This window comes from Eurosta solidaginis, chromosome 3 (genome assembly GCF_040869045.1).
Source record: "Eurosta solidaginis isolate ZX-2024a chromosome 3, ASM4086904v1, whole genome shotgun sequence".
NCBI classification, from domain to species: domain Eukaryota; kingdom Metazoa; phylum Arthropoda; class Insecta; order Diptera; family Tephritidae; genus Eurosta; species Eurosta solidaginis.
This window is the reverse complement of record NC_090321.1, coordinates 29896658-29905464: the sequence shown is the minus strand read 5'-3', so window position 1 is coordinate 29905464 and position 8807 is coordinate 29896658. Positions and strand designations below refer to the sequence as shown.

General features: G+C 35.3%; 2 non-coding genes across 2 annotated transcripts; both read left to right on the top strand.

Moving 5' to 3' along the window:
• Positions 1-254: 254 nt before the first annotated feature.
• Positions 255-326, top strand: TRNAE-CUC (transfer RNA glutamic acid (anticodon CUC)). The gene has a single exon. It is a non-coding gene; the product is annotated as a tRNA-Glu (tRNA).
• Positions 327-8301: 7975 nt separating this feature from the next.
• TRNAE-UUC (transfer RNA glutamic acid (anticodon UUC)) lies at positions 8302-8373 on the top strand. Its single transcript has one exon. It is a non-coding gene; the product is annotated as a tRNA-Glu (tRNA).
• The last annotated feature ends 434 nt before the right edge of the window (positions 8374-8807 follow it).

The window sequence follows — 8807 nt, the reverse complement described above, 5'->3', positions numbered from 1 at the left end:
ATTGCATCTAAAAGTTTGTAGCTTTCATGGCTGTTTTAAAACTTTAGTTGAACCTTCCAACCTTAAAATGGCTTTATTTGATAGATTTGGTACCTTTGTGGTCATTAATTAAAAATATACCCAAACGAATAGAATTGCATTTAATCGGCAACCCTGTATGTAATTGCGCATTTAACAGTTTGGTGAAAAATATTGTTCGTGGTGAAAATTTGTTCTAATGTTAACAATGCCACTTGCTATATGTTACATTGTGGTCCCATATTGTCTAGTGGTTAGGATATCCGGCTCTCACCCGGAAGGCCCGGGTTCGATTCCCGGTATGGGAAAATTTTTTTAGTTTTTTTTTTTTTCATTTTAATTATTATGCATAAAATACGAGAAATCGTTAGTCAAAATATTTTTTAAACACCGGTACACCGATTGGATAAATGTATGCCAATGTGGACATCTCTTCTAAATACATACCTATGTATGTATACTTATATGTTTATTTTAGTTGAATGAATGTTTTATAGTTACTTAAGTACCTAGTTACAAAATATGAATATGTATCAAGAAAAAATAATATTTAAGTGGCATATATAAGCCATCATCCGGTGGCAAAAGCTTGAGCCAGATAAATAATTTTGCATGTAAATGCAACAACAACGATTTGAGCTAGACAAATCCAGATAGAAGTCTGGTGCAATTTGTGAGCCAGATAATTTGTTAATTACTTGTCGCTGCCTTTAATAAACCTACTTTTTCAAAAATAGATGTCGCTGTTTAGCCTTTCTCCGTATGAGTTAAATGAAAAACAGCGGCGACATCTGCCTATCACGTTTAACGTGTGCGAAAATATTACGACATCTGCTTCTCAAGTCTCTCAATGATCCAGAGCATTCCCGTGAGAATTGAGCGTGAGCCGGAGCTGTAAAACTCACTGGAAGACGGCAATAGTGTTGTTCCGATACGGGTACATACTCGGGTGCTTTGCTCAAGTACCGAGTATTTTTCAAAGTCGATTACCTCTTACAAGTACCTGTTCAGGTGACGAGTACGTGGGCACAGTATCGAGGTATCGATTACTCAAGTCAAATAAAGCCGCCTGCAATTTTTGAAATTTTGCTGACATATTTCTATATTTGGAAATTTTGCGTTGCCATATCGACGCACTTTCAAATATTTCGACAGAGGAATTCTAGGTTAACAAATTTGAAAGTGCTAGTTTTCGTATGGCACGTAAATTGCCTTCCAGAAAAAATCCAGCACTGGGAAATTTAAAAAAACAAAAATATCATTATTAAAAAAAAAAATAAAAAAAAATATCATAATATCATTATTATTTGGCCTTTATTCCCTAGTCGATTTGATAGGAGTAATTTCTGAGTCTTCTTCAGGACTTGGCGTATCGTAAAGATCTGGTCGATATTGGAATTAGCAGGACTGAAGCTACACTTTAAAGGTACAATCAATTCGTTGACTTTGAATTTCGGTCTTTCTCCTAAAGGAATTCAGGAACCTAACATATTTTGATCGTTCAAAAGTCGTTTGCAAATGAACTAATGTACATAAATTTTGCATAAACGTTAGGAAAATTTTATTTTATCTTCACCATAATCTTCGCAATGCTCGGAAGCCTGGTAACTCTCGCAAATTTATATGAAAAGTCATTTTCTTTGTGAGGTTATTTCGTTGTGAGGCAATTGCGTGTTTGAGTGAGTGAGTTGCTTTAATAAGTAACGGATAAATTTTCATACGATTTACTGGGCTTTTTAAAGAGTACTATAAGAGTAAGTATGGAGTACCTTCCCTCAAAACTTAATTTGGTAACTATTACGTTTCTCGATTCTTTTATATAAGTACATATACCTAGTAGAAGGTGGTATCGAAACAACACTAGGCATGTGGTTTTCTTAGCTCTTTTCGTCTCAATTGATAATTTAATTCAATTTCTTACGATTTAGTACAGGCCGTCCAGGGAATAAGTTTTGGTTGCTGGTACAACCATTTTAATACAATTAAGTGCAAACTTGGCTAGAAAATGAAATTAAAGAAAATGAGAAAATTGTTTAGTAATCAAAGAACGTCGACTTATTTTTAATAATTCAGGTTTATAATAATTTCTAATTCGGTTAACAAAAAATGTTTTTAGCATTCCACTCGCAATAAAACAAAACTACTAAAGAAGTCACATAAAACAAGTAAGGAAGGCTAAGTTCGGGTGTAACCGAACATTATATACTCATCTGAGAGCTTTGGAGACAAAATGAGGGAAAATCACCATTTAGCAAAATGAACCTATGGAACCCTGGAATGTATTTGTATGACATGTGTTTCAAATGGAAGGTATTAAATAGCATTTTAAAAGGGAGTTTGCCATAGTTCTATAGGTGGACGCCATTTAGGGATATCGCCATAAAGGTGGACCAGGGGTGACTCTAGAATGTGCTTGTACGATATGGCAATCAAATGAAAGGCGTTAATGAGTATTTTAAAAGGTAGTGGGCCTTATTTCTCTAGGTCGAAGCCTTTTCGAGATATCGCCATAAAGGTGGACCAGGGGTGACTCTAGAATGTGTTTGTACGATATGGGAATCAAATAAAAGGTGTTAATGATTATTTAAAACGTAGGTGGACGTCTTTTCGAGATATCACAGTAAGGGTGGATTAGGGGTGACTCTAGAATGTGTTTGTACGATACGGGTATCAAATGATAGGTGTTAATGATTATTTAAAACGTAGTGGGCCTTAGTTCTATAGGTGGACGTCTTTTCGAGATATCGCAGTAAGGGTGGATTAGGGGTGACTCTAGAATGTGTTTGTACGATATGGGTATCAAATTAAAGGTACTAATGAGGCTTTTAAAAGGGAGTGGCCCTTAGTTGTATATGTGAAGGCGTTTTCGACATATCGACCAAAATGTGGATCAGGGTGACCCAGAACACCATCTGTCGGGTACCGCTAATTTATTTATATATGTCTTATCCATAAACAGTATTCCTGCCAAGATTCCAAGGGCTTTTGATTTCGTCCTGCAGAACTTTTTCGTTTTCTTCTACTTAATATGGTAGGTGTCACACCCATTTTACAAAGTTTTTTCTAAAGTTATATTTTGCGTCAATAAACTAATCCAATTACCATGTTTCATCTCTTTTTTCATCTTTGGTACAGAATTATGGCATTTTTTTCCATTTTTCGTAATCTTCGATGTCGAAAAAGTGGGCGTGGTCATAGTCGGATTTCGGCTATTTTTTTAGTTCAGATACGTACGTGAACTAAGTTTAGTAAAGATATATCGATTTTTGCTCAAGTTATCGTGTTAACGGCCGAGCGGAAGGACAGACGGTCGACTGTGTATAAAAACTGGGCGTGGCTTCGATTTCGCCCATTTTCACAGAAAGCAGTTATCGTCATAGAATCTATGCACCTACTAAATTTCACAAGGATTGGTAAATTTTTGTTCAACTTATGGCCTTAAAAGTATTCTAGACGAATTAAATGAAAAAGGGCGGAGCCACGCCCATTTTGAAATGTTCTTTTATTTTTGTATTTTGATGCACCATATCATTACTGGAGTTGAATGTTGACATAATTTACTTATGTGCTGTAAAGATAATTTTTATTTAGCACACATATAGTAATAGGAGTAATGTGCCTGCAAAATTTCATCATGATATCTTGAACGACTGCGAAATTACAGCTTGCAAAACTTTTAAATTGCCTTCTTTTAAAAGTGGGTGGTGCCACGCCAATTGTCCAAAATTTTACTAATTTTCTATTTTGCGTCATAAGGTCAACGCACCTACCAAGTTTCATCGCTCTATCCATCTGTGGTAATGAATTATCGCACTTTTTAAGTTTTTCGAAATATTCGATATCGAAAAAGTGGGCGTGGTTGTAGTCCGATTTCGTTCATTTTAAACAACGATCTGAGATGAGCGCCCAGGAATCTACATACGAAATTTCATCAAGATATCTCAAAATTTATTCAAGTTATAGTGTTTACGGACGGACGGACAGACGGACGGACGGACATGGCTAAATGAATTTTTTTTCGTCCAGATCATTTTTATATATAGAAGTCTATATCTATCTCGATTAGTTTATGCCGTTACCGATTACCGTTATGCGAACAAAGTTAATATACTCTGTGAGCTCTGCTCAGCTGAGTATAATGAAAGCTCCCACAAAATATATACATACATACATATGTTCGTACATATAGACAAACGAAGCTAGAGCTCTAGAAAATTTGAGCATAAAGACGTTGGAGTGGCGCACAAAACTCCACTTTTAGTCAACAGTAGAAGTGCGTAATTGCAATCGTATGTTTGTTGGCCTCCCAAATGCCCTAAGTTGCTTGCTCCTCATGGACACATTCAAAGCAAAAAGAAGTTGAAGGTAGGCATACCCCCTCCAGTAATAAAATCATATTAAATGTTGTGAGGGGAATTGTTTGTTGGTACCCGGAAAAAACGACATAAACCGCAGGCTAAACTCGCTTGAAAATTTGAGAAATCTAGGAAATCATAGACTATGCCGGTTTTTAAGACTTAGCCTTAAGTATGCGTACTAAGAGTATGTAATATAATAGAAAATTAAAAACGTATTCACAAGATAGCAAAGCAGCAGGTAATTCCTTATTGGTTGCTTTTTATATTTATTAGCCAGTTCAGCGTACCTATTGCCATCGTGTCCTTAGCACATTACAGCTCTACACTTGCTCCCCAAAGCGTGTGCAATTTCTTGATATGGTTTTGTTGGCCTTTTTAGAGAAGCGAGCTGCGGTTGACAATACCTACTCACCTATTTTTTAGCTGTATGTACATACATATGCTCTTGCAAAACTAGAGAGCTAGATTGCTTATGTTGCTTGTATTTGAGTGCAACATCAAGTTAGATTTTTACTTACTCAGGTACTATTGCATTTGTATACTTTTCAGTTATAATTGCCCCTTTTTCAAAGCTTGTTACCTCTTTAGCCCCGGGCTCCCACTTTCGTTTCCTTGTTTATATTTTGTTTTCCACTTCTCATCACCAATCTAAAAAGGTTTAATAACGAACTAACAAGTTGTTGAGTGAAGTCGAACTGAATTCAATTTCAAACCATTTACATTTTGAGCGGATGAATGGACTGCACTCCTATCTCAGTTTCGGTCGTAGTAAAATCGCACAAGAACTTCGACTTCTTGGCAAATGCTGGAAATTTAAGGCTTCGAGTCTCCTCAATTGCTAATTTAAGATCTGATGACTCTGACACGGCCAGCAAATATTTTTTATAACATATAACAGTAGAAGCATGTAATAAGCAAGTATTCACCAGAGGAAAGTAGGTCAAGGACGAAAAGAAGTATACATTTTCGGGTCGTCCAAGCAGTGCTCATACTTGACAAGTAAACGTGTCTAAGTTCGGGTGTAACCGAACATTATATACTCAGCGTGAGCTTCAGTTATACATTTCATTTCAGATAAATGACTTTTCTACATAACACGTGGCACCGCCCGTTTAAAAAAAAAATTTCTCCCCATTTCCTCTTACAATAAAACTTGATAAGTGAAATATCATTGATTCAAAACAATTTTTTGCTAAGTTATAGCTTATTATTCTAGTCTACGACCCTTTTAAAAATCGTTTATATAAAAGTGGGCGTGGTCATCAACCCATCTCGTCCATTTTTACTAGAAATATTTTCTGCTATAAGGAAAATACCTGTACACAATTTCATTACGATATGTTAATTTTTCTTCGAGCTATGGATCCCGAAACATAGAAAATTGCTTAGTCATAAAAGGGGCTGTGCCACGCGCATTTTTTATAATTTGAAGTTTTTCCTATTTATTGTTATAAATGCACTTGGGAAATGAAATACCATTGATATAAAGCTCTTTTTTGCAAAGATGTAACTTATTTTATTCGTCCACGACCCTTTTAAAAATCTTTTATATAAAAGTTGGCGTGGTCTTCAACCGATCTCGTCCATTTTTACTAGAAATATTTTCTGATATATGGAAAATATGTGTGCACAATTTCATTACGTTACGTTAATTTTTCTTCGAGTTATGGCTCCCGAAACATAGAAAATTGCTTAGTCATAAAAGGGGCGGTGCCACGCTCATTTTTTAAAATTTTAAGTTTTTCCTATTTGTTGTTATAAATCCACTTGGGAAATGAAATACCATTGATATAAAGCAAAGTTGCAAAGATGTAACTTATTTTATTCATCCACGACCCTTTTAAAAATCTGTTATATAAAAAGCATTTCTTATAGTAAAGGCAATCTCCCTGCCGAATTTTGTTACGATAGGTTTAACGATTTTTGATTAATAATATTTGTAAAATTTATTTTATCACAAGTGGGCGATGCCACGCCCATTTTAAAATTTTGTTTCAAATTTCAACATTATAGGTGTATTATTTACTAAATAATCAGTTTTTTTGTGTTTTCCAAAATGTTATATATATAAAAAGTGGGCGTGGTTATCATCCGATTTCGCTCATTTTCAATACCAATCTATTCTGGGTCCAGATAAGCTCGTGCACCAATTTTGGTGAAGATGTTTCAATATTTACTCAAGTTATCGTGTTAACGGACGGACGGATGGACGGACATAGCTCAATCCAATTTTTTTTTCGATACTGATGATTTTGATATATATCTATCTCGATTCCTTTATACCTGTAGAACCCAACCGTTATCCAATCAAAGTTAATATACTCTGTGTGCTTTTACTAGTTTTATAAATAAACGGATTATTGGAACAATTTTTCTCGGATAAAAAATTTATACTAGCCATATGGAAAACAAGATTTTATGACCACTTTACTACATGGAGCAAAATTGGAATCTTAGCTCATTATATTTGTTTCTTTAAGTTCCGCCAACGGGTTAGGGGTAGCATAATATGCCTAAGGTAGGTATAACGGCCGTAAAAGGCGACTATAATGCCATGGCTATCCAATCCAGAGTGGTGTATTACTCGAAATAGAGCAATGTTGACACGCGCATCACTGGCGCGACCCTATCACAGTCGTTAAAAACTGTCCCGCGGTGAGCAGGAGAAGACAATCATGTCTTGTACATATTGTATATTAAATACTTGTATACAGGTTGTCTCCACCTTTGAGGATTCGGATGAATCACAGGGATCTGAGGTTTCATCTGACATATGTGGTTTTCCTTGCATGCGAGAGAGTTCACTTTTGAAGAAGTTGACAATAAAGCATTCTTATCGAAGCTATGCAGTCCCTTCTCCGCTGAAGTTGACAATAAAGCATTCTCTTCGAATTAATGCGGTCATTTCAGCTATCGGAGTTGACAATAAAGCATCCCTTTGGAGTAATGCGATCTTATTCGTTGGAAAGTTGGCACTAAAGTGTTCCCTTGATACGCTCTCAAGGATAAAGCGGACTCTTCACCTGCTCTAACCTAGGCATACATTTTTCAATGATTTTTCTGCGGAAGGTCGAAGAAAAGATTGATCACATTCCTTAATTGAGACCGATGAGTATACCTGTTGAGTAACATGGTCGGCTAGAGAGATGCGTATCGTTTGTGTATATTAGTTGATAATTTAAAAAGTGGATATGTGCTCATTCTTCTTTTTGAAATTTTTTGAAGAAAAATCGAAAGGACACTAATCTAGGTGAATGTGCCTAGTAGATAAGTCCTTAAGACGTAGGTTGTAATGACAACCCTTATTTGTGATGCAGGTTATCCTTGTGCTAACAAAAGTTTGTTGACATCCCTTGATAATTGTATTGACATTATGGAATTGTATTATATATCCGGCGGTGGCCCAAGGGTAAAAACATGATTACGCTTAGAATATAATGGCATTCAAAGTGGAGTTGACTTGGAACCGAATGCCATTATATATAAAATGGTAAGAAGTTTACAAATATTCTGTATCCTACAAATTATATCCGTGTGTTTGACACCGTGAAGTTGAGTCTAAGAGTAAGGTACTTACGTTAATACGTGTATATTATAATTTGTCTCTTTGAGTATATTGCTGGTGAACCTTTGTACATTTTTTAGCAGATTTTTCGTATTGAAATATTAATCCTTATAATTTATCCAAAAAATTTAAGGCGTTTTATTATTATCTCAAGGTGCTTACAAAGCAGAAAAGCGAAGCGACGTGGACAAAGTGTTTATGTAAACCCATCAAGAAAATAAACAAGCTAACCAAATTTGTATCATTCTTTATCGCTTTGGTAGACTTAATTTTGGTGCTGTATTTAAGCAGTATATTACAATATCGGCTACAGGCATTTTAGCAATCTTAAAAGTACAACTTGTCACGCAGAAGTAAATGTCCCATATGGTCTAGTGGCTAGGATATCTGGCTTTCACCCAGAAGGCCCGGGTTCGATTCCCGGTATGGGAAAAGTTTTTTAATTTAATAAATGCATATTTTTTGTTCTTTATTGTTTTATTATTTAAATGTGTTGTGAATTATAAATACGCGCTAGGCAACAACAAAAATTATTCATTGCGTCATAGCATGAAATCTATAAGTTGTTGTCATGCGCATATACACTACACCACACTAACGACTGCTAATGAAGTGTGTTGAATTTTCGCTACCTGTATTTATTGTTGTGTTGAGTCAGCTATTTAACAGGCCAACATTCTACTCTTTGCTTTTGTTAAATATGCTTTGTTGTTATTCTTTGCTAATAGCTAACCGTTTTTATATATTTTGTGTACGTAGTATATTTGATGGCACAAAATATGTTTTTTGTGCATCTTCAAATTCTCAACAAGTTTATGTTGTTTCTGGTACAAATAATTGCTAGGAACGGTTGTAAAGTTGTCATT